We start from the raw sequence: 24432 nt of genomic DNA on the forward strand, positions 1-24432 counted from the left end.
TGCTTTATAATTTTGAAGTAAATTTGTAAAATACACTAATTCTAAGAGCAATGTTTGTTCTAATCAGAAATGAGTTGCTCTTCTCTGATTGTAAATAATGTATTTTGCAAGTGACCTCAAGTGTTTCAGTTCATGAGAGTCATTAAGTGCACTGACACTGCTCTGTCATTTGAAGGTCTTAAAGAAATAGGTTAAATGATCTTGGAGAAAGGAGCTGTAGAAGAGACTCTAGAACCAATTTGTAGTTAAACTAGATTACTGGCTTACCCTGATTGCACAAGAGAATCACCTGAAAATATTTCTTAAATATTTTTTATGTCATTATGCCATTTAATTGATTCAAATATGCAGTAAGAATTGAGAACCAGTCAAGATCAATTAGTTAATTAAACTTAAAAGTTAAATTTCAGCCAGAAATTTTCTTATTTTATAATTTTATAATTAAAACTGTATTTTTAAGTACTAATCTTTGCATCCTAATACATGTGTAAATTCTATTAAAAGCCTATAGTAAGCACTTAGAATTAAGGCAGACATCAAAACCAAAATAGCAATATAGTTTAGCCAGGCCCCTCAGAACAGTAGAAACTACTGGATTAAAAGAATTTTTTGTTTCAATTTTAGTGGGCTAGAAAAAGTCACTTTTATTTCCAAAGCAAGCTTCTATTGCTAATGAGAAGCTTACTCAGAATTTGGATTTGTCAGGTATTATTGTTCCTTAACATTAGAGATTCAGTCTCCTCTTTGGAGAAAAGCACTTGCGATTGGATAACCATTCATTGAGTGTCTTCTAGCTGTCCAGGACTCTGCAAAGTCTTATATAAACATGAGAAGTGTATGACCCATTTACATCTTCAAGAAATTTGTTGGAAATAGTAGAGAGCCAAAATTTACATATATAAAACAATTATGGAACTATGTGAAAAGGTCTTATGATTAAATAGAACCTAAGACCAGAATGTGTGTGTGTGTGTGTGTGTGTGTGTATAAAATGGATGATCAAGAAGAGAAGGGACCAAAGTTTAAGGGTACCACGAACAGTATAAGGAGTGAGTGTATCAGGTGAAAAGAAATGGGGTCATAGACAATAAGATGGCTAGAAAGAAACTAGGAAAATGAGAGGAAGGAAAAAAGAAGCACAGGGAAAGGAGTGGTCAAATGTTACTAAAAACTGCTCCTTTTTGGTGAATAACCACACATCTGCAAAACATCTGGAAGACTATCATGCTCTGACATACTGAGATAACTTGACCTAACAATTTCAACTCTCAGTCTTGATCTAAATCGTTGATGAATTTAGATGTGACCTCAAAATAGGGGTACAAACTATAGACCTCAGATTTTTTATCCATCCATTTTCATGTTTCCCACTATAATTGTTACTATTCGGGTAGAACGGAAATGGTAAATCAGAAGTCTCACAATCTAATCCTTGATTCATCGATTGAGTGATCTAGGTAAATTATTTCTCTGGGTCTCAGTTTCCTCATTTGCAAAATGGGTATAATAATCCTATTACCTAAAAGGAAATGGTACATTCAGTTATGTTTAGGTGATATATAGGTTATAAGAATTGATTGAAATAATGTATACAGCATGATGGGCACTGTGCTTAGTGCATTATAAGTATTGACTAGATGATAGCTCTTATTGTTGTTCTTTAATATGATTATTTTGTTAATAGACATATTGTTTCTGAATAAACAGAAGCAATCTTGTAAAGTGGGCCTATGGGCTTACGGAACAATAAGAGGAGAATTCAAAATTAGCATGTATTTGAAAACAGGCACCTCATAGTCATCTTTACGTCAGTGCTCAGCATTTTAATGTTACGTGAAATAGGCCCACCATACAAAATGTTCTAAGTAGAAAGCCACCTTTATCTGTGAGGCTAAGAGAACTACATTGTGCACTCCAGGTTTTTTCCATTCATTTGCTCAAAGATAAGCAGCAGGCTATTACTGTTTTTTGGGGCTGTCTTCAGAGACTATTTCTAGCCACCACTTGTGGGAATGCTTTATGAGATGTCAGCGTGTGTGAGAAGAGATAACATGGTTTGTCATGGGCAGATAGGCCATATTCTGCTGTAAACTGATGGCTTTGTCTTTTATCACTGTCACAGGCTTATTTAACAAGCTGTGACTCTGTGGTTCATCACAAAGGAAACTGTCATCCCCAGACACGTGGCCTGAACATCCTTTCATCTTCCATGCCGGTAGGATCTGTCATGTGACATCAAGCAGACCAGCAACTGCAGATGGACCACGCAGGCTGCAACCTGGTAACAAGGAAGGTTTGTACTGGCATAGATCCAGGGTTTGCACCTTTGATTAGATTACGTGGATGAGAAAAACATATGTAAGCTTTTAAGTTGTGTATGCTGATAATATGTCATAAATATCACTTGAAAGGAAGTGGTTCAACCAGTTGTGGTTAGGTGATAATTATTTATCGTGGTGTTATTCTGAGTAACTGATAAATGAATTAAGAGTGATTTGCTCCACCATCCCTACACTTTAACAAACTCTTCTCATTGCTAGGTATTAAGAACATTTAAATTTTTGAAACAACTTTATGGCTTTAATTATAAATGGCCCTTCGAAATTGTTGGCAATTGGTTAATACCTTGGTTTTATGTGTATGTGTAGCAATTGTGTAGCAATTCTGCAAATATTGACTTTTCCACTCATAATATCGTTTAAGAAATAACAAATCCAAAGATCTAAATAGAACACTGTTTAACGTTTCTAAAGGAGCTCTGTGGCTGAGAGCTGAGGGAGACGCTTAGTTACAGCCCTCTCACTAAGCCTGTAGGACATATATTTTTGGCTATGAAAGCTGAGCCTGTCCTGCTGAGTTCAGCACATTGTCTGACCCTGGAACATAGTATTCTGCTGTAGCTGTGACTTGGCAGATCAGATTAAACTACTCTGGGGACATTAAAGTATAAATATCTCATGGGTGCCCTCATGGCATTGAATTTAAACTAAAACATTTAAAAGTCTCAGTTATTTGTTCTCACTGATGATTTCCACCTTTTTACTCTTTTTAAATTTCCGTGTTTTGCAAAGTCATCTCTCACAGAGTTTAGTTTTGTCTCTTTGCTGCTGATGTTTTCTTGGTAAATCCAAGGATGTTGAAAGCTAAAATCTTGGCTGCAAAGATTTAAAACTACAGGGTGAGGAATCCATTGGTCAAAAGACGTCCATTATGAAAGGAAATGATTATTAAACTGAAGGAAAGAGTTTTTTAAATGTGAGAATGTAGATAATGATCACATAGGAGAGAGGGAACTTAGGACCACCATGCGTACTGGACAAAGGCGGCCGCACAAAGGCACCAGCTGGGGTTGTGAGTGGGGACTCAAATCTAGCCGGTGCACAGCTCAGAAGCAGCATGCCCATGGGAGGGCATCTGCCAAAAGGGACAACCTCTTCCTAATCACTTACTCAGAGTGAGTAGTTTTTCTGCCTGCATAAAGATATCAGATAGGCTAGCAGTGGCCTTGGATAAATAAAGGCAAGCATTTAACAAACAAAATATTTGCTTACGCAAAAGAGTTACTCTAAATGTCTGCAAAACTTTGAAAAAGAGACGCTCAGAATTTCATAGAAAGTCAATTGTAATATTACTGCAAGTATTTAAATAATATAAATAGACTTTCTAAATTTCAGAAGTTTTTCTTTTAGAATTTTAAGTTTTTTTGGTAAATCTATATAGTGGCTAAGACTAGGTTTGATCCTTCTTGGTATTCCCTTTGAATGCATGGGAAGTACTCTCCATAAGCAGATATGAATATTTATTTTAATTAATAAATCTATCTAGTAAATTATAATTTATCTTGATAAAAGAAATGTAATTAGCTTTGGTCATAATTACATTTCAGGTTTGGCCTTCCCTGCTTCTGTCAAGTTTGGCTTTCAATTTTTGGATAACCACAAGTTTTTCAAACATGATGGTAAGTGTATCCTTACTACTTAACTATTCTTTCAAATATGATGGTAAGTATATTCTTACTACTTTTTGGATAAGTAAAAGTTTTTCAAATATGATGGTAAGTATATTCTTACTACTTAACTACTTAACACAGGGTAGAATACCTTATGGGAATCTTTGGTTATAATCTAGAGTTGGTTGAAGGCCTCTTTGTTGTCGTAGGCAAATAATTTAACTCTTCTGTTTCAGATTAGGTAACAACAAATAAGGCACTAGGGCATTTTCTCCAGAGGATGGAGTACACTCACCAGCTACACATATAGTATTCACCCTCTTTTTTTTCTTCAAATAATTTGTATGTAAATATCAAATATGCGATAATCAGATTTTTTTAAAAATAGGGTCCAGATAAAAAGTTTCTATTTGTTAAACACAATATACCATATAAAATATCAAAAATAGGAACCAGAAGAGCTTAGTTTTCTATGGTATCTTGATTCTACAGTGGTCTTAAAGAAGAAATCATATAGAATTAAAGGAAGAGCTGAAGAGTCTATATATACATAGAACTCCTATATTTAAAATTCACATGTAATTAATCATGTGGTCAATTAAAGTCAGTTAATTCAATGAAAAAAAATTATTTGACTGATTCTTTCATTTAATTGACAAAATAAAATCTTTGGATTTAAGTTGAACAGCATATGTGAAAGATAATGTTCTTTACATTTAGAATCCATGTTCTTTACATGTAGAATCCACGTTCTTGCACCTAGCAAAATGTGAGTTAAATGAACCACAAAGATGTATTCTATTCAAAATATCTGTTCAAATGAGGATTCACACCTGGCATAAATTTCTTCCACTTTGGTTTACTAGCAGACTCACATAGTGCAAATGATATATGAGATAAAGATGCAAACGAGCAAGCAGATGTAGCTTCCCACTGGGAACTAGAATTCCCTAGTTCCTCCCAATTATGCCTCCCAAGTTTTGTGGTCAATGTACCTTATGCAGAACGAGGTTCCTGGCAGGTCAGAGAGCTCATAGCTCATTGCTTTTTGTAATATCAGGTTGGGTGAGTGCCATGTCAATACTCAAAATTCTACCTACCACATATAAAACAATTCCTTCCTGTGCTTCAGGTTTTATTTCTTACAGTGTCATTGAGCCAACAGCAACTCTGGCCATGAGCTCCCACACAGAGCCTGGCATAAGTTAGATGTCCCCCAAATTTTTGTTGAATTGACTCATCAGAGTTTAGGCTATTCACTAGGGGCATCTCTGTGGGATCAGGCTGATCTGGTAGGCTCCCATGGTTATAGCAATCTTTGATGCTACAGGTCCTCTGGTAGGAATTAAGAAACCTGAAAATAACAAATGAGCTGCTTTATTGCAATTTTTATATTTTATAAATTAAATTTAATTTATAAATTAAATTAATATAAATAAATTTATATTTCTATTTTATAAATTGCAAATTTATAATTTCCTCACTTCTCTTTTGCTTCACACAGTCCATCTCAAGACTGTAGCTAAAAGATCATTACTTTGTTCATACTTGTCAGTCTTTAAATAGAAGTACACTTTATATTCCTTGAAATTAGATGACATATTGGTTTTATTTCCAGAGAGTGAGTTGTGACACCTTTGATGGCCAGTTTTTAATTTTCCTCCCTGAATTCAAGTCATTATAAAATGAATCAGATAAGAGCAAGAAAAAATTGCTAGAAAAGTATCTTGGAAAGCTTTTAAGAATGCTAAATATTCTCAGTTAGGGGTGTCCAATAGCATTGCTCATAGGGTGAGTATTTGTGATTTACTGAGAGATTAGGCAAGATTTAGCCGATCACCAGTATAAATCTATCACATTGATAACATTAAGAACAAAAAAATTTTTAATTATATTTTCTTTGATATAGTTAGCAAGTTCTCCAAGAATTTTACAGGACATTATTTTTTATTAAAATATTAGCCATATTACTAAAACTAAATCTAACTTATGATTACTGATTTAAACTAAAACCCTAACACATTAATATCACAGTTAACACAGACTTCTCTGAAATAATATGACTCAAAGAATTTGGATGCTGCCACACTGCCATGAACCCCAAAGTGTGGCCTCCAGAACAGAAGTCCAACTGGAGACAGCCCCCACGAGCAGTTCAGGAGAGGCTCAGTCACAAAAATGGCAGAGCTCTATTTTCAAAGGTTACATGACAAGTTAGAGAGGCTAAGTGATATCTTCCATTGAGTTTAGAGCTTCTTCAGTAAGTTATGAAAATTGTATAATTTGATCTCACCAAGTGAAATAAAAGGAAATTTTTTTAACCTTAGTTTTAGTTTTTTTTTTTCTTTCTCATTTTCAAGATCAAATGAAGGCTTCTGGCTCCCATTTCAAATTACCCAAGCTTATGTCTAGTATATAGAAAAAATAGCAGATTTGTATATGAAGCAGCTTTTTTAAAGTTGTTATGCATGACCATGTTAGCTCTGCTTTCCCAGCACAATAGCTTTTTGAATATTTCATAGCTATTTTTGAATTGAGTCAATTCGCTGACATCTGTCTCAGAATAGTGAGCATTTTGTATTCACCTCATCTGTGTTTTCTAAGCTCACACCTCTTTTATTTTTCCTTGAGGAAGATTAGGAATGCAAAGATGAATAATTAGCCTCCCTGTCTACCTGTTTTGTGGCAGGTAGGATGCTTGAATACTGCATTTAATTTGTAAAAAGCTTTAACGAGAACATTAACAACAGCAATTTATAAAGCACTCCACTCAAAAACAGAATCTGGGATGCAGTACATTATGATAAACAAAAATGAACATGTGCACATGCACAGTCAACAGTGTGTGGACACACATACATATACATACACACACCCTAAACTGGAACACTGACCAGAAAAGGTAAGCAATAGAGGGGAGCAGGGCGTGTGAGCAGGGGGGTATGAAGAGAAGAGAAAGGCAAAGCAGAATTAAAATCCAAAAAATAGTACTCTGATAGTAAAATGAAATTTGCCTGCCTGTGTTGTTTGCAACGATATGCACAAAATCAAATTTAAGTTAACAGTATTCTATGTGAGGGTTATACTCTTGTACATTGATTATTTCCAATGTACCTACCTGTGCTCAAACCAGCCAATTTTATGAGTTCTGCCCTCATGAGGATTATAAGACCCCACACTCAGCAAAAATATGTAGTGAAAAAGTTGCTAGGCTTAGAAGCAGAAGCCTCAGATTCTAATCTCAGATTGGACACTGCCTGATTATGTGACTTTTCATAGCTATTTAACAGAATCATGTTTAGTTTCCTTATTTATCAAGGAGGGAGAGAATATTTTGAGATTTAAATTATGTGTAAAACACTTTAAAATATATGAAATGTAGTAAAAATTACAAATAGCAAATATGCATGCAAATATATAGATAATTGTAAACATATATAATTGCAGGTATATAATGGCAAATGTATAATTGCAAATACATAACACTTATTAGCATATATATACACAGAACATATAGAAGTACAAATACTTAAGTTAGAATTTTCATCTTGCCTTTGTATGTGTGTTCGTGTGTGTGTGTATGGAATAATTAAAGTAGGTCTTGGAAATATTTACAATAATCCTGATTAAGTGAGAATAAATTGAATATATTTTCAATATGGAACAGTCATGGAAAAGGTCAAGGTCATTCCTATTTATTTTCCTATTAAATCTATGGTATACAGTCTGAGCAAGTTGTCTTTTTAATTTTGGGAAAAAAAAACAGATAAAATAGGAAAGTCAAGCAAAATAATTCATCTTTTGTTTCTCATAAAGGGCAAAGAAATTCAAGTCCCAGAGCAATATCAGAGAAGCAATTATAAGTTGACACTTAAATAAAAATAAGTAGTTAGAATCAAAGAGAACATTAATTGCAAATAATTAATTAAATCACAAAATGAAAACTCTTTTTGAGCCACAAAGAAACTTTTGCTTTCTCTATTAAGTAAAATTTTCCATCTGAATAATAACTTCTTTTAACAAATCCTTATATAACAAACCAGCATATAGGCAAAGCGAAGGAGTATGTGTTTATCTGTGTGTGTCTGTGTATATATGTGTGCATGTGTAACGGCAGGGTGACAGTGGCAATTTATGCACCATTTATGAGCAATAATGAGATTATTTTATTTATTTCCTCTTAATCCTTTTGAAGTCAGAAAGGCAGATGTAAGGAAAACCAAACAAAATAAAATAGTTTCAGATTATTTTGTATGGCAGTTTATGATTGAGTTCTAATTCTAAAGTGAGTAATAATAACGGCCAGATATCTAGTAACTAACTATAAAATACACATTTACTGTCTATAACACATTTAGTTTCAAAGACACTATTTTTTAGTGGTGAGAGGAAGTGTTTCCTAGAGGTAGCTAGGCCTTTGGGAAACCCAATATTTATTAATATTGATCAAGTTTACCATCTGTAATACCTTTACATAATCAATAAATATTTGTTGAATCTGGAAAGGATTGAAGGAAGGGAGAAAAGAAGAGGAAAGGAAAGAAGAAATGGGGGAGGGAGGGATGGACCTACTTCTAGATATTTTTGTGCTTGGATTCTACCAAACAGAGATAAATATAAGAAAAACAGTGGGTCTCTGGAACCTAATGTTAAAAAACACTTTTCTGGATATTTCCTTTCAATTCAATGTTTTCTACATCTTCATTATTCATTCTTCATGAGAATGAGAACAGCTGAAGCATTTCAAGATCCTGTATTCAAGGAAAGTCTCAGGTTGTTTTGTTTCTTAATACAGGAAAATGTACAAATATATTTTTACAACAATTTGGAGATTTTTGAAAACACTATGCAGAGAAAAAGCATTCAAGTTAAACAGAACAGCTCAATTCTGCAGCAACATTGTCGGTCAATCAAGTTTTTCATTACATCTAAGAGCTACCACATCCTTTGGGAAAGGACCTCACCTTTGCATCTTTTGACATATTTAATGTTGGTTTCACATTCTAAGGCATTCGCTATTATTTTGGTAATTGTAATATTTTATTTACAGTTTCAATACCATAAGAAAGAATTGGTATGCTGAATCAAATAATATCTTAAGAATAATTTCACTCTACATGGATGGCTGTTTCATTAATTCACTGAGCTATAATGGGAATATTTAAGGTTTTACTTTCTTTTCTTTTCTTTTCTTTCTTTTTTTTTTTTGAGGAAGATCAGCCCTGAACTAACATCCATGCCAATCCTCCTCTTTTTGCTGAGGAAGACCGGCTCTGAGCTAACATCTATTGCCAATCCTCCTCCTTTTTTTCCCCAAAGCCCCAGTAGATAGTTGCATGTCATAGTTGCACATCCTTCTAGTTGCTGTATGTGGGACGCAGCCTCAGCATGGCCAGAGAAGCGGTGCATCGGTGCACTCCTGGGATCTGAACCCGGGCCACCAGTAGCGGAGGGTACGCACTCAACCGCTAAGCCATGGGGCCGGCCCCTACTTTCTGTAATAATGATTAATTTATTCATTTAAGGAATATTATTTTTCAAATACCAAGAATAGTATCCCTTAAGTTTGGTCTAGGTACTTGAACCACGTTAAGCCACCCAGGGAATGTGTTGTAGTCTCTCAAAACCAAGAATTCACTCTCTCTAACTATAGAATCCCATGCTCCTCCTGGCTGCTGGTGTGTTTTGGTTGTTACGTTTTGTTCTTCCCATTCCACTTCTGACTTGTCTCTTTAGGTTTGGGTTGCCAGAAAAGACAGGTGGTGCATGAAGTTTACTTAAAACAGTGCCAATTTTAGCTCTGCAGCAAACATGGGTCGAATCGTGTGGAAAGTGATGCCAGGGTGGGAGAGAATTGAGTTAGAAATGGGCATGATCTTTTTCCGTCTTTTGGGTGCATTTTAGCATTTCTTTTTGTTCTGCCTGGATAAACAGTAAACAATCTCCTCTCACTTTTTCACAGTATCATATTGTTTCCTTATAGCAATATATAGTATTCTATGTATTATTTTATTTGTTTGTGGATTGTTCTCCCTCCAGAATTCAAGCTTTATGAAAGCAGAGAGTATGTTTGCCAAGTTCACCATTGTTCCTCAACACCTAGCACAAGGTCTTGCGTATGGTATTTAACCAATAAATATTTGTTGAATGAATAAAATGAAAAAATATGATTGGGTTGTTTTTCATTCAAAAATTGTAGAAAAGAGGTAGAATCAAAAGCATTATACCTGGGTCTTTATGCCCTGGAAATTTCTTTGTTGTCGTTGAAAGGGGGAGGTCAGGAAGATGCTTATTAAGAATAGTGAAGTATTTTCTTTGCATTCTATGTTTGATTCAGAAAGCCTGATACTGTTAGAAAAATTTCATTTTCTAACCTACCATGGAATAACATTACAAAAGCAAAGAGACCAGTTAGAACATTAATACAACAGTCCAGATGAGATGGTAACTTGGAGTAGACTGGCAAAGCAGAAACAGGAGGAGGTCTGGGAGGAAGATGCTGAGATAAACTTCTGAAGTTTAGATTAATAGATTGTATTATTGACATATTCTGTGCGAGGCACTGTAACATGGCATCTCAGTTAGTCTTCATAACACTCCTGTGCAGTAGTAGCTATTGTTATACACATCTTACAGATGAGGCTTAGAGAGCAGAGTGACCTAACCAAGGTTACATATAGCTAAAAAGTGAAAAAGTTTAAACATAAACAGATCAGTGGTAGGTCAATTGTTCTCAACTAGGGGCAATTTTGCTCTCCAGGGACATTTGGTAATGTCTGGAGACATTTTTTACTTTCACAACTGGGATAGGGGCACTATAGCATCTGATATGTAGAGGCCAGGGATACTGTGAAGGACAACCTCCATAACAAACAGTTATCTAGCTCAAAATGCCAGTAGTGCTGAGCCTGAAAAACCTTGAAATAGATGTGCTCAAACTCTAGGCTCAGCGTTCTTACCACGTCACTGTTTTCTCCTCTGATGCCAATAATGAACCCATCAAAGTAATAACATGGAACACAGTTTTTGAGATACCGTGCAGGATACATTAAGAGGGATGGTCTGGCCTAGCACTCAAAACAGAAAGCATCAAGTGGAGAACTACTACATCATTGTTTATTCTACACATTTATTAAGTCCCCAGCCAGCTGTCTGGGGATAGATGGAGTTGAACAAGTAAGATTCAACCCTTGCTTTCAAGCAAGAAGAGAACTCATTGTGTCCATGTGTGTATGTGATACATATGTATATATCTATACACGTTTGTATATAGGTATATAGATATATAGAAAATAATTATATAGGCAGCATATGCTGAGGGCAAGCATGGAGTAGGTAGTAAACAGAATGCTTACCATGTGCCAAGTGTGCCTATGAGGGAGATATTATCATCACCTCCAATTTACAATGAAGAAACTGAAGCTCAGAAAACTTAAGTAACTTTCCCAAAAATCACGCGTTAAGTTGTAGAGATGATATAGACCCAGTCTCCTGGATCCAAAGTCCTCGCTGCAGTACACTTGTAATGACTGTAATATATTTATACTGCTACTGGCCGCAATAGGAACTCACAGGAAAGGTACTTCTATGAGAAGACTACACTGACTTCAGGTGGGCTTGTAGGAAGGGAAGACCTTAATAAATTTAGAGGAGCAGGAAAGCATTTCAGAAAAATGAGAAAGACTAGGAGCTAGAAAGATGCTTGCTGTATTTGGGAGACACTGGCTAGAGTAGAGAGTATGTAGGGACGTAGCAGGAGACATAACTGCAGAGGGACCAAAAGCGTGTAGCATACGCTTGGCAGGTGACCTCACTCCTACTTCAATGAAAAACGGGGTCTTCTGGTGTAGTCTACCTTGCTCTCATTTCACTATTCCTCAAACTTCAATATCTTTTCTCACTTGTTTCTTCCTCCTTAATAAGGCTGATCCCTCCATGTGTGCTCTAGACCAGTGATTCTCAAACTTTAGTGTGCACAGGAATCAAGTAAAGAGCATGTTAATACACAGATTCCAGGGCCTCTCCAGCAGAGATTCTAATGCAGTAGGCCTGAGGGAGGGCCCGAGAATTTCCATTTCTGCCATGCTCCCAGGTGATGTTGATGCTGCCATCCATGGACCACACTTTGTGTCATACTGTATAGCTCCCATCTCCTCCTGCCTCCTCTGAAATCTTGCTCTATGGAGGATCCTTCTCTACAAAATATGAGCTCCATGAGGCCAGAGACTATGTTGAGTTCATTGCTATACACTCAGAACCTAGCATAGTGTTAAGTAGAAAAAAATATAATTAAATATGTATATGTGTCAAAATAATGTATTTTCTTTTTTTCCATGAGCATCTTCCCTGCTTCCTGTAAACATATTTGGGTTTCCCTGTCCAAACAAAAGTTTTCCTTTGCCATTACTGCCATCTTAAACTCCTGGATTAATCATGTTAAGGTCAAGTTTCTATTGCTAGAAAACGAGTTACAAAAATGTATGGTGTTTAGAACTTTTGGATTTTGGAATTACAACAAGAGTCTATGGACCTGCAGGGTATAGTGGTTTCACAATTTAGTAACTGTGTATATTGGACAAGTTTCTCAACCTCTCTGACCCTTAGTTTCCTCATCCACAAAATGAGGCTAATACTAATTACATACCTCATAGGGTTATTATAAGGCAAAATTGTGTAATATATGATACAGCTTGACACAGAATAGGTGTCCAGCATAGAATACATGCTATGTAAGAGTAAGCTACTAAATTACTTTGTTTAGTTTCCAATATTAACAGGTCCCCCAAGAGGTAAGTAACAAATGACAGAAATGAATACCTGCCCAGAGAGACAGGAGTGTCAAGGAAGGAACTATAGGTTGGGGAGTCATCTACAACATTGTATAATTGCAGCTATGATTTAAGGATGCTACTTGTCAAGAATCAAATGCTGGAGTGGACCAGGGGCAGAAGTTCAGGCAATCAGAAATTCAAAGGGAGAACAAAAAATTGTTTCCAAACCTTAACAGGTTGGAATAGAATAGTAGAATAGTAATAGTAGAATACAATGAATAATAGAATAGTAATGAAAAGAGGAAAAAAGGAGAGAAAATGAACATACTATCACAGAAGAAAAACAAAGTATAGAATCAAAGTACCAAAGTTAAAGATAAGAAAAAAATAATTTTTAACATATCTTAAAAGGACCTCAATTTGACAGTATGCTTTGTTTCTACAGTATTTCTAAAGTTGGCCTTTTCAGAATCAAATATTTATGAATTATCTCCTCTATGCCAGTCATATTCTCATGAATCATTTCTTTGACACTTACGGACACCAGTAACTTAGGAATTATTATCCCTATTTTTACATATGAGAAACTGAGGCTTAGAGGTTAAATAAAATAATTAACAACTGATGGGGCTAAGATTTAAACTGAGCGCTAGCTATTCCACATCTAGATATTTGACCACCTCATGTAATAAAAGAAAGAAAAAAAACAGTTTTCCAAGAGTGACACAAGACTTACATCATAATTTTATATTCATACTATTTCCCCTTCCCGGAAAAACTTATTTAGTCTGCAATCTACTCCATTCTATCTTTCTCCAGTAAAACACCTCTGAGCTGTTCTTGGTAATGTAAAATAGGTCTTCTGCATGTGCATCTCCAACGGATGTGGATAGTATTGTCCCCACATCTTATTTAACCTGTCAGTAGCGATCAACCTAGTTTACCATTTTCTCTTTCAGAAAACATTTTCTTTCATGATGATTGTGATGGCATAGTGCTCCTCTTACCTCTCTAATTGTGCCTTCTCATTTCATTTCACGTTTCATCTCCTCTAGCCAAGCTTTAAATGTTGGCACACCTTAGGGCAAAGTTCTAGGATGTCTTTTATTCTTGCTCTTTACTTATTCCTTACAGAAAATTTTACTCAATCCCATGGCTACAATTACTATCTATTGGGATTTAACAAATTTCTTTCTCTAGGCTGCATTTCCAACAGCCTAGTAGATATCTACATTCAGACATCTCACAAACCTCTTAAACTCCACATCTCCAAGATGGAACTCAGCATCTTCCTCCCAGACCTCCTCCTGTTTCTGCTTTGCCAGTCTACTCCAAGTTACCATCTCATCTGGACTGTTGTATTAATGTTCTAACTGGTCTCTTTGCTTTTGTAATGTTATTCCATGGTAGGTTAGAAAATGAAATTTTTCTAACAGTATCAGGCTTTCTGAATCAAACATAGAATGCAAAGAAAATACTTCACTATTCTTAATAAGCATCTTCCTGACCTCCCCCTTTCAACGACAACAAAGAAATTTCCAGGGCATAAAGACCCAGGTATAATGCTTTTGATTCTACCTCTTTTCTACAATTTTTGAATGAAAAACAACCCAATCATATTTTTTCATTTTATTCATTCAACAAATATTTATTGGTTAAATACCATACGCAAGACCTTGTGCTAGGTGTTGAGGAACAATGGTGAACTTGGCAAACATACTCTCTGCTTTCATAAAGCTTGAATTCTGGAGGGAGAACAATCCACAAACAAATAAAATAATACATAGAATACTATATATTGCTATAAGGAAACAATATGATACTGTGAAAAAGTGAGAGGAGATTGCTGATTGTTTTATAATGGTCAGAAAAGATACTTCTGAAGAGATGAATCTTGCATAAGAGCCAGTTAGGAAAATATCAGAAGGAAAAATATTCTAGAAAGTAAGAAATTTATTTACAAAGATCCTGATATGGGAAAAAACATAATCTCTTCATGGAACTGAAGATGACCAATATGATGAGTAAGTTAGATCATTGTGGTAGATTGAATTATTGGCTCCAATTCTTCATCCTTATAGCCACATCCTTTGGCATGTAATGATGCATTTCCTCGCACTAAAGGCAGACTGTATCCCCACGCTTCTTGACTTTGGATTCAAATATGTGACTTTCTTTGACCAACGGAATATGAATGGAAATGGTAATGTGCCAATCTTGAATCTCCTTACTTTGGCTTCTCCCTTGCACCTCTGCCACCTCCATGAAAAGAACATGCTTTGTCTAGCCCACTAGTCTAGAAAGATGAGAGACACATGAAGCGGAGCCATCTGGCTAATTGGTAGACCTTCGGTTTGAAAACAAAGCTGTCCAGCTGAGTCTATCTAGTCCACCCAACCCCCAGCCCATGGATGCATGAAGAAGCCCAGCCAAGATCAGCAGAGCCACTCCAGCCAACCCACCGACATGTAAGAAACAAATTCTTGTTATTCTATGCCATTAAGCTTTTGTACATGTTTGTTATGCAGCAATAGCTGGCCAATATAGTTGGCAAGGTAGCTAAGACTAAATTAGGCCTCATAGAATACTGCAACATGTTTTGATGAGCCAGAAATGGAGATAGAGTTACTGTGGCCAGGATGATAAGAAAGGAGAAGGTAACAACAAAACAAAACGGCTGAATATGGCGTCTTGAAAGCCAATATAGAAAAGTGATACACAAAGGAGGAGAATTCAACTACGGCAACCTAATTCCAATGAGTGAAATAAGAACTAATAAATGTCCACTGGATTTGGAAAACATTTGTGATCTTGACAAAGGTAATTAAATTGACTTGTAGAGGGATAATCTGGAAGGGATTGGGATGAAGAATAATTGGCAGATGAAGAAGTGGCGATTTTATCTATAGTAAACTCCTTCCTCAAAGATATATTTGCTCTCAGTTTTAAGTAAGGTAAATCTTTCTTTTTAACACATACTACAGTAATAAGTTTGTAGCCATGTTACTTGAATTTAAATTGAACAGTACCTCCAGATTTCTTAAGGAGTCAAAGTGGTTTCTTAAAAGAGTGTACGTTTCAATGACAAACAAAACATGTTAAATTATTAAACAGATATTCAGAACAAGTTATATTAAAAAGACTATACACATATTTGTATATAATAAATCACAATATATATGCATATGTACTATATACTATATATACACTAATTCAATTTTTATAGTAATGAAGAAAGCTTAATATACATTACCATCTATATATTTTAAGTGAAGCACCTGTTTTGATCATTTTTACAATCTAATGGAATAAGGAGAAAATTCTTATCAGGGAAAAAAGCAGCAAAGAAATTTTCACAGAGGGATGAAACTATGTATGGAACAAACAGTAAACAGTGAAGAACACTGTAGACTGATGCTGAGATTAGTTTAAAGGCAAAAGATGTGAGAGGTAGTTTGAACATAGAGTGACAAAGAATCCTTAAGAAAAAAAAAATAACCATACAGATTCTGTTCCATCAAGGCAAACAACCACAAATTTAAGTTAAGAAAGATTTGCATTCTGTATCTAATAGGCCATTAGAATATAATGTATTCGTATTGAGAAACTAACAGAAAAATAGGTCTTGTTTTTTACTAGGTAATATTTTTCATAAAACGTTCAGGAATAAGATTGGATATGTTTACACATATTTTTGATGTGGGAAAACATATACTTTAGGGTGCCAAAGCACACCCAGTCAGTTGGTAACATATCTTGCTTTGAAGCACAAAACCTTTATCTTTCTGCCAGATCTACAAATCTTTCTAGCATGGCACCTCTCCAGTTTGATAGTTATTTTGTCAGCCTGCATGCTAAAGAGGTAGAATCTTTTAAACGGTTGGAAATCAGATACAAGCCCATAACTGATACCTGATGGATGGAAGATGTGTTAATAATTGAAAAATGAAAATGACCAAATCCCTGCATGCAGTTACCGAAAATATCATCTCCTCTTATAGCCTGGATACGTGAGCATAAAAGCAGAAATGCGAGGAGAGAGACTCAAGAGGGAGTGATAGGTGATGAATATACATAGAGTTAGACTGTAAATACCCTGGGCAGAATAATAATTTGATATCCCTTCAAATTGATATTCTGTATACATTTGTTCAACGTTTATTTAGTGAAGTAAGGGTGAGTGGCTGTGAGAAGTGGTTTATTTGGTTGTCTGTTTTCCACTTGAGGGGACTATCTAATGGAGTGAAAGTGAAACCAATTTAAAATTCCTGATCTTTATGGAGAGATCAGAGATAACAGACACAATTTTTTTCTGTATGTGACAACCATGGGTTTGCACTGTTTGGATCTCCCTTCAAAAAAATCTGCTGCAGAGAGTATAGTTGACTGAGTTTCCAGAGCACCTTTGTTCTTTCATGGCAGCCACAGTGGGCCGTGCTTCCCCTGAGCTTCCGCCAGCAGTGATTGACAATGGTGGGTGTACCAGACCCAGGCCTCTTCTGTCTGACAGAGAACTCCTCTAGGGAAACCTTTTCTGAAGGCTCCTCATCATCCCAGCCTAGATTTTCAGTTACATGGCAGTCTGAGTCTCTTCCTATCAAATTCTCCTTCTTTCCATCTCTCCTTTCATAGGTGTCAAGTCTGCAGTTAGAATCAGAAATAGATTGAATTGGCATGGAATGAATAAAAATATTCATTTACAGTTTTGCCCAGGGCTATATGAACTCTCCTGTTTTCTTTCATAATATAGTCTGAAGAGATCTGTACCTTCTATTCTCCAGACCATGACATTGATCCTTTCATTGATGACATCATAATGATCAGGCAGAATAAGCAAGGAATGTTTAGTACACTGGAAGGCTTGGAAAAACATATGAATTGAAAGAGCGGGGATTTAGCCCTACGAAAAATTGAGAGATTCAGAGACCTACCATTTCATTGAAAGTGTTAAAGCTCCATGATTAAGGGCGTGTCAAGTTATTCCTTCCAAGTTAAAAGACAAATTACTGCTTTGCCTCCCCTGTTACAGAGTAGGAAGCATAGCACCTGTCAGACATCTTCAGGTTCTAGAGACAACACATTTCAACCTTGGGAATACTTCTCCAGCCTACGTACTTTGTGAGATGGAAGACTGCCAGCATTGAGTGAGGTATAGAGTAGGAAAGGGCTCCACAGACGGTCCAGATTGTCTCTTAGGCCATAATATTTAGTGTTGGAAGTGTTAATGATGGGAAAAGATTCAGTGTGGAATTTATGACAAGGCTGAGTTAGAGACTCACCATGTAGCCTTCTGAGGTTCTGGAGCAAGGCCATGCCATCTACAGCAGATAGTGATTTTCACTTTTCAAGAAACAGTTCCTGTTATGTTATTGGGCCCTTGTAAGAGAGAAAATGCTTCACCATTGACCGCCACACTAAGTGTCTGGAACCGTCCCTTATGACATGGACTCTATTGAAGCCCTCAAGTCATGTAGATGAACAGGCCCAGCAGCAGTCCATCAGAAAATGGAAATGGTACATCTGGAATAGAGCTTGAGGAAGACCTGAGAGCACAAGTAAAATGCATGAGCAGATAGCCCAGCCACCTATATCACCCATCAAGGTGCACAAGCAACCATCCTAGTTCACTCCTACGGTCTTTTGAGGGGGTTTCAAATGGCAAGCTCAAAGAGTAGGAAAGAGGTCAAGTGTGGTTTACTAATGAGTCAATAGGGTATATGGGTGAAAGCTTAAAATGAACAGTGGCTGCAATACAGCCATATTCAGGAATGGCCTTGAAAAACATTGGAGAGGGAAAATCTTTCTAAAGGGTATAGAGAATGGTACACCGATTATCCATTTCACGTGGAAGGAGAAATCATCCAAGGTAGTGTAAGTTCAGTGCCCTCGCCACCCAGTCAGGAGCCTGGAAGGAATAAGACTGGAAAATTTGAGACTAAGAGGCATGTGGACAAAAAGTGTGAAGATTTTTGTCTTATACATTAACACTCACCAGAAGCATGCACCACATAAAAGGCACTGAACAACCATGAAGATAAAATGACTTGAACAGCCAACATTAGCCGGTCTTCACCCTGGGCCACCCCAGAAGTGGTATAGTGTGCATTTGAACAGAGTTGCCATTGTAGCATAGACAGAGGTTACTCACAAGTCCACTTGCCAAGGCCAATCTAGATACTGCTGCCCCTCAATGTCCAACATGTCAGCCACCAACGCAATTAACGTAACACAGTTCCTCAAGGAGACCAACTGGCCGCTTGATGGAAAGTTAACTACACTGAGCCTTCTGTCCTGGAAATGCCAGGGGTTTATCATCACAGAGATCTCTCTTCCAGGTGTGTATTTGCCTTTCCTACCTACAGAACTTTAGCCACAACAACTATCCATGGGTTTAGGAAATGCCTGATCCTCAGGCATTAAATTCCACACAACATAGCATCCAACCAAAGGACTTACATAGAATATACAAGAGTGGACCTCTAATAATGGGATCCACTGGTTAGATCACATACTGCAACACCAAGAAACATCTGATCTCCTGTAATATAGGGATGACCTACTGAAGACAATGCTCAAGTCCCATCTTGGAAGCAGTACTCTACAAGGATGTGGTGCCTCATTCAGGACTCAGTGTATATACTAAATTAGAAAACTGAACATGGTGCTATGTTCCCAATAACAATGCATTGATCTGAGGAATGAGGGGTGCTAGTAGGAAGACCCCTCTTACCATCACTCCCAAACAGCTACTTAGGAAATTATGCTTTCTATCCCTGCAACTCTGGTCTCTGTGGGATTAGAGGACATAGTCTCCAAAAAGGGTGCATTCTTGAGACACAGCAAGGGACACATTGAACCTCAAGCTATAGCTGCTGCCATGGCTCTTTGGATTCCTTGTGACCAAGGGCCAGCAGGCAAGAAGAGTCATCATCATATTAGCAGGGGTAATTGATCTTGATTAGGAAGAGGTGGGCTGCTTTTACAAAATGGTGATGTCTTACTCAGCTCAGGATGCCATAACAAGATATCATAGACTAGGAGGCTTAAACAACAAAAATTTATTGTCACAGTTCTAGAGGCTGAAAGTCTGGGATCAGAGTGCCTGCACGTTGAGGTCTGGTGAGGGCTCTTTTCCTGGCTTGAAGATGGCTCTCTTCTCAGTGTGTGTTCACATGGATTTTCCGTGATGCATGGACATGGAGAGAGATCTCTCTTCCTCTATTTATAAGGCCACCAATCCTATTGGATTAGGACTCTACCCTCATTTAACCTTAATTACTTTCTAAAAGCCCTCTCTCCAAACACGTTCACATTGGGGGTTAGAACTTCAGCATATGAATTTGCGAGGGGGCACAGTTCAGTTCCTAGCATTTGATGAAGAAGAACATATGTGAAACCCAGATGACCCACTTGGGTGTACCTTAGCACCTAATTATAACTGAAAAGGACACATGCAGCAAACTCCAGCTTGGAAAGTTAGAGATGTCTAACTTTTCAAAGAAACAATTGATTCTGGAGTATAGAAAATACAAAAACATATTAATGTTTGATGAAATATGATTTTTTTGTAAAGCCTAATGGAAATACATCTCACTCCTTTATCTGTCTAGTTATAACATATTTACATTAGCATTTTGAGTTAGATTTGCAGGGAATGTCTTATTTATTTATTTTCTTTTAATTTAATTGAATTCGATAGAGGTTAATGGAGGGCCATCATCTGGTCTGTTGCTGGAGAATTAAAAGTCAATTATTTCTGATGCTCCTTCTTTTTTCCAGGGTTAGATAAAATGTTATACTTCTCTATGATGATGGCCTTGGTACATAAAAATAATAATAATAATAAATCATCAGTTTACAAATCACCTTTAACAATTTGTCCTTATAGTCACTTCCTTGTATCTCTAAGCAGATGACCCCTGATCACTCAAAATACACAATTGAAAATGGGGCTCCGATCCTGAATGCATAGGTTTACTACAAAGGGAAGGCTGATAATACAGCATGGTGGGTCAAGATGTAACACAACGCCAAAAACAAAATCAATCCAATCACGAGTCTCCCCACAGATCTTCAGCACTTACCTGAAGCACAAGGGCATATGTTACTCATTGGAGTTTAGGCAATATTGATTTTTTTCCTTCTAAAATGGTTATTGATTTAGATCATTTATACAGCATAAAGAATTAATGTGTGGGTGGAGTATATCTGGTCTCTAAGATACCCAAATTCTTAAAAGCCACAGCTGCTAAAAATATAAATACAGCAAATATGATATACTTGTCATACCATATGATGGGGAAACTCAAGGATATTTGAGTATAATAAATCGCAAAAGTTCAATTTCCTTTAGAGGAATGAATAACTATTACAGTCTATGCAAAGTGTGCAAGATTTAAATCTATTAAAATTGCACATTGAGGAGGATGAAATCTACTTTACATTAAAAGTATCAATTTCTAAATTTATATCGTTAGTCTTTGTGAATGTTAAGCAAATCATCAGAAATTCTGAACTAACAGTGGGAGAGGAACAATGTTGGGTAGCAGATGTGATTTATTGTCCACAAATTAAAGCTTGCAAGAAATGTCTTATTTCTTTATTTTATTTTAATCTAATTAAATTCTATGGAGGTCAAAGAAGAACCCTCATCTAGCAGGCCAGCTGGGAAATTAGGGCTCAGTTATTTTTGGTGTTTCCTCTACTCCAGAGAGTCAGGTAAAATACCAAGAGGCTCATACAGTGCATTTGAGGGTAATCCTTCTGGTGTCCTGCTCATGCTGGTTATCATGGAGATGCCCATTTGTCTTAGCCAGCAGGGTCTCTTGAAGTCCTCAGGATCCATTGTCCCAGTAGAAAGTGGGACATGGAGGTCGATGTTGGGTGGTTTCTGCCTTGAATGAGATGGTAAATAATAAAAAAAATTTCACCCATTATGGCCCCAGTGTGTGATTGCAAAGAGTAGACAGACTTGAAGACGGAAAAAGGATCAGACACACATGTCCTTGCTTTCCATCTTTCAAGATGGAAAATGAAGGATGTGAAAAACAGAATAGGAGAAACACCTTGAAATGGAAGTGGGACTAGGGTGCATTGGCACTGGCCAGTGGCATATTTTCCTGAGAAAGCCGCAAACCTCTAGGTTTAGCTCAACATAGTCACATCTATCATGATGTAGGATTGTATAGCACTGGCAGAAAGAAGTGACTAGAAAAGCCGTTTAGAGACTAAAATATCAGATTGGCTTGAGTTTACTGGACTGAACTACATTTAGTTCAGTTTTTTTTTTTTTTCTGGAATGCATGTATATGGGAAAAATATATACAAAATATATATGTAAATATATATAAGAATATATGAAAATATATTACAATTATATATGTAAATATATATCTATTGATATATACGTATCAGTGGAATGGATGTAAATGTAATGTGGTGGTGGGACGCTTTAAGGAAGGTTGGAAAAGTTAAAAGAAATAAGCAAACTATGTTTTCTGTGTACATCTGAGTATACGGTATAAATCTGTGATCCTCTTAACAATAACATGAAACTCTAGGACATAGCCATGACCTTGAATGATGACTATAAGGCCAAATTATAAATAGATAGTTTGTTTATGATGTTTTCTCTTCTCTTGGCCACCCATTGCTACAGAGAATGCTTTGGCTCTCTGTTGTGATTTATGCTAACCTAGAGATTTTCAAATAATAGGTTCAGATGTCACCCATTCCAGGAGGATTTGCATTTATTAGTGAACATCTCAGATGTAGAAGGTCTTCCAAGCCAGAGAAATGAATGTTTAATTTTCTGGAAGCACTGTGAGGACTTGGTTAACAATAACAGCAAAAAGTACTAATATTTATAGAGCATTCACTATGTGCCATGCACTGAGCTAAATTCTTTGCATATTTTCTTTGATAAGTCTATTAGCGTACACCAGTAAGGTAGGAATAAGATACTTTGGAACAGAAAGTCATCCTATGATATTCAACTCATATCAGTTTGTGGTGATGAACTTCAATGCAGTCTCCTCTGCTTTAAGTAGCCATATTTGTTGCCAAGAGTTTGTGAACAGAATCAGTTAATTGGTATGTGCTATATTCTTCAGCCATCTGGCTACCTCAAGGACAAAGAAGAATGGGTTTTGACGAAAGCCTTTGTCAACTATAAATTCAAGTATCTCTTCCAAGTCATTCAACCTTCTGTAAAAGATAAAAGGCACGAGACAATTGAGGAGATGATTCTACTAAGGCTATTGCAATAGCAAGATTGTTCATTAATTCAGGACAGTTTTATAGAGGCAGGTAAATGAGAAAATTATCAATGAGTCTTAAGGGAGTCCTGAAGAAGGTCAGACATGGGTTTAATCTGAATCATTGAGGATAGTTGGGGGTGGAGGTGAGTCTTTTTTTTTTGGAATATGATAGAGGGAAGGTCCTTTGTAGTTAAGATAGCCATTTCTGGAAACATAAAATGGTGAGGACATTTTAGAAAAGAAAATGGTGGGAGGATTTCTTAACTGTCACTGTTTACGGGAAGCACATGACAGATAAAAATTAACAGTTTCTTCCTTTTTCATACTAATGAAACAAAGCTATGGAAAAAAATATATATAGTGTAGTGTATGTTTGTAGCAATTTCCCCAACGTTCTTGAATTCAAGCAGAACATAAAAAATTACACACAGCGTTTATGTACAGAGAATCCTTATCATCACAAAAAATTCGTTAACTAAACTAAAAGTATAGTAAAGGAGTATAGTATAAAATAAATAAGAACAGGATTTAAAAAAAGAATAGAGATAGATTTAAGAAAATTTTAAATTTATGAAGATAAATTTGTGAAGACAAATTTTAAATGTATGGAGATAAATTTAAGAAAAGTTGCAAGGAAGAAATAGAGGTGGAGAATGGGGCAAGAGTAAACTGCTAGTGATGAGTTTTCCTTTCTTTCCATATTAAGTAATCCCCATTAGCAGCCTAAATATGTAGAAAAAAAAAATATCTACGTAGAAGATAGATAGATAGATAGATAGATAGATAGATAGACATATAGATAGATAGATCAGAGTATTCACCTAAAGAGGGAAGAGAAAGCTAGAGACATTGCATCTTAATATTATTTTAAAACTCAAAAAAAAAAAATCAAACCACCTGCTTTACCGTATGGACACTTGGTCAACTAACACAGTTCTCACTTCTCAAATTTTAGTGTAGGATTTCTTACAAATGATATTCTGGCCCTCTTCCTAATTACACAAATGTAAACACCTGCTATTATACTGAGGCAAATTAGCAATTAGCAAAACAATTAAATCAGCTTGGCTTTCCTACTGTGTTCATAAAATTCTTCAAAATCAGCACAAATGTTTAATCACTGACAATAAGCCCAATACTGTGTATCTTAGTAGAGGTGATGATTGACAAGAATGAATCAATTGCTAAAGACAATACAATATGAGTGAGGAGACCTCATGCCCCACTGCAGCCTTTCCTGGCTTCTCTCCTTTCCAATTTTTTCTAAATGAAGTCTTAAGGCTGGCATTCACTTTTTCCACATTTGTTCCTTTCTTTAAACGTGTCCATATCTATTCAGTCTATATAAGTAACTTATTTTTTCCTCTCTTAACATGGAGCCAGATACCTTGGTTTGAATGAACTATCCGAACTTGGGGAAATTATAGAATCTCTTCAAGATTCAGTTTCCCTG

At 36.2% G+C, this 24432-nt stretch overlaps 1 long non-coding RNA gene and 1 pseudogene across 1 annotated transcript in view; one reads left to right on the forward strand and one right to left on the reverse strand.

Annotated features, from left to right (window-relative positions):
- Nucleotides 1-24432, reverse strand: part of LOC147916283 (uncharacterized) — a 112422-nt gene that overhangs the window by 21602 nt on the left and 66388 nt on the right. The window lies entirely within an intron of this gene.
- LOC147916284 (4-hydroxybenzoate polyprenyltransferase, mitochondrial pseudogene) overlaps nt 3306-24432 on the forward strand; it is a 49633-nt pseudogene continuing 28506 nt past the window's right edge.

This window comes from Ceratotherium simum, chromosome 9 (genome assembly GCF_057802395.1).
Source record: "Ceratotherium simum simum isolate JZ-2026a chromosome 9, ASM5780239v1, whole genome shotgun sequence".
Lineage (NCBI taxonomy): Eukaryota > Metazoa > Chordata > Mammalia > Perissodactyla > Rhinocerotidae > Ceratotherium > Ceratotherium simum.